At 29.6% G+C, this 2,517-nt stretch overlaps 1 long non-coding RNA gene across 1 annotated transcript; it reads left to right on the forward strand.

Annotated features, from left to right (window-relative positions):
* Positions 1-648: 648 nt before the first annotated feature.
* On the forward strand, positions 649-2,433 carry LOC117119221. Its single transcript, XR_004447158.1, has 2 exons — positions 649-720; positions 2,042-2,433. It is a non-coding gene; the product is annotated as an uncharacterized LOC117119221 (long non-coding RNA).
* The last annotated feature ends 84 nt before the right edge of the window (positions 2,434-2,517 follow it).

The raw sequence follows: 2,517 nt of genomic DNA on the forward strand, positions 1-2,517 counted from the left end.
AAAAAAAAAAAAAAAAAAAAAGTCTCCCTCCCTCATCACTTTTCCTGCCCAGATAGGGTGATAAACTAATAATATTTTTTATGGGGCCTTAATTAAAGGTCTAGAACAGTAGTAGTCAAGGCCACATTAAATATTGTTAACTATTATTATTTTCATAGTAAACATGCTAAATGATATAATGTGATTCATCATCATTTGTAATCCTTAAAGATAACATTAAAGTAACGTAACACTACAGTTATAACATAGGCTTAATAGGCCTACAGTAAATAGACCATCTATTGTAATAGACTATAGACAAATGTCCCATGTAACTAAGGTGTGGGATCCTCTCAACAACCCTCTGCTAAGAATAAATGTCCAGTGTGGTCAGCTTACAAGCAACAAGTAATAATTCTCTAATTTAATTCTTTAGAAGAATATATATTAACAATAGAAGAAATAATCAGTTACGTCACACATCATCGCCAGACTTTGGATACCTAAGTTAGGATTAAATCTTCTCTTCAAATTTCTATGTTCCCTAACAAATACTGTGTCATTTATTCGCTAACGCTTTAGGTTTTGTTATTAATACGATACAAATGATGTTATATTTGGTATGAATTTGGTGGAGATGTAGTAATATTATATTAACAATTTTTTTTTTTAGCATGGATAGTCAGAAAGCATGTGATTGGGCAGTATCCTGTCTCCATGGCGAGGAATCACCATTTTCAGGTATGAAGATGATTATCCTAACAAATTGCGGCAAGTGGGGGTTGTTGTGTTTGCAACCCCATCAGATTGACGCGGACGAAACCAAAGTAGCACAATCAAAATTGTCTGTATCTGTTTTATTAGTCCTGTTCATCCGGTAAACTACAATCAAAGCAAAATAAATAGTTTCTATAAATAATAACAATGATTCTGTATAATAGCCACTTTAAACACTGCCTTACATAGTACAAACAACCCGTTGAAGCCTAGCTTAATTCCAGTATTAAACTATTATTATTGACCACACAGCAACAGCCTAAACAGCCCCAAATACATGCTAACTGCTAACATAAATAATTACTGTAAATACAAAACCCTACATGGATTGGGGGAACAATACAGCCACAAGAAAAGCTAAAAGTTGTCTGCATAGCACAGCCCCTGCTGTACACTACACACTACTTAACTAGTGGCACAGAAAATAGTCAAAACAAAAGCTCAACTAATTTGCATAAGGCAGTAAGCACTGCCTTTTCCCACAAAGTTTGTCAGCATAGATCAGGTTCTATTTTCTCTATGGTTAGCTACAGATCTTGCTATCAAGGTATAACAGAATTTAAATGCCAATATCATGTACACAACAGGGGTGTTATGAATACCCTCAACTGTTAAAAAAAAAAAAAAAAAAAAATGTTTATAGTTGTTAAAAATAAGCAGACAAAATTGTATGTATTTATATGTATTTTTTTACTCTATTATTGCTATTGAATTTTTTTAAATTACTGATATTGTTTGTATGAAATATTTTGCTATTTATTCTATGCATATTTTGATATCTATTATTTTATTGAATTTTTTGCTGTTTGTTACTGATATTGTTAGTATTAACTATTTTTGCTGTTTTTATTCTGTCCATATTGAATTTTTTTGCTGTTTGTTACTGATATTGTTAGTGTGAAATATGTTTTAATGCTTTTTGTCTGAAGTTATTGATTTTTTAACAGTTTAAGTGTTCATTAATTTAATGAAATGTACTGTAATTCCATCTGTAATTAATTATAATAATGTGTCTTATTGATTGAATGCATATTTTTATTGTAATTGCCAAAATTTGTTCTTAATTATCGATTTAGAATGAATTGCTATCTTTATTTGTAACTTCTTTGTATTGTTTATATAATAATTATGCGTGTTTCATATAAAATGCAAGTGCAATACTTATCATTGGTAGAGTTTCTGTTTTGTGTCTAAATTTTGTATTGTAAGCATAATTCATTGTAATTACAAAACATTTAACATTAAAAAATACATTAATTAATGAATGTTCTTTTTTCTTTCAAAGGATATGAAGATGGAGATGTACCAAAATTAAGTGTCATTCAAATTAAGGAGTGTGAAAGACGATGATTCAGTAGAGAAAATGTGATCTTATACTGATTATTGAAGGTAGTTAGCCGAAGCCCCTTTTTGTAGTAGTACTTTTTTATAACTTGGTTTGTTGAAACAATTCTGAGTTAACCTTTGCATATAGGAAACCCCCCTTACCATGAACCTGGTTACTGGCCTGAATTTCTACAAAAATTTAGGCCTATAATTATAATTAGTGTAGATTTATTTTTGTATAGCGCATAATGCATACAGCCTCTATGCACTTCACATTTAAAGAAATAAGCCAGAGTAAAAAAAAAACATGATTAAAAATAATGAAGATTTGTAACTAGTGGAAGTTTCATGCATCAAATCTACAATAAATTATTAATTTTACAAATTTTACAAATTATTTTGTAATTATTAACTATTTAGTTACTATACAGTATG

This window comes from Anneissia japonica, unplaced genomic scaffold (genome assembly GCF_011630105.1).
Source record: "Anneissia japonica isolate Jap-2015-1 unplaced genomic scaffold, ASM1163010v1 scaffold207618_len2542_cov89, whole genome shotgun sequence".
Lineage (NCBI taxonomy): Eukaryota > Metazoa > Echinodermata > Crinoidea > Comatulida > Comatulidae > Anneissia > Anneissia japonica.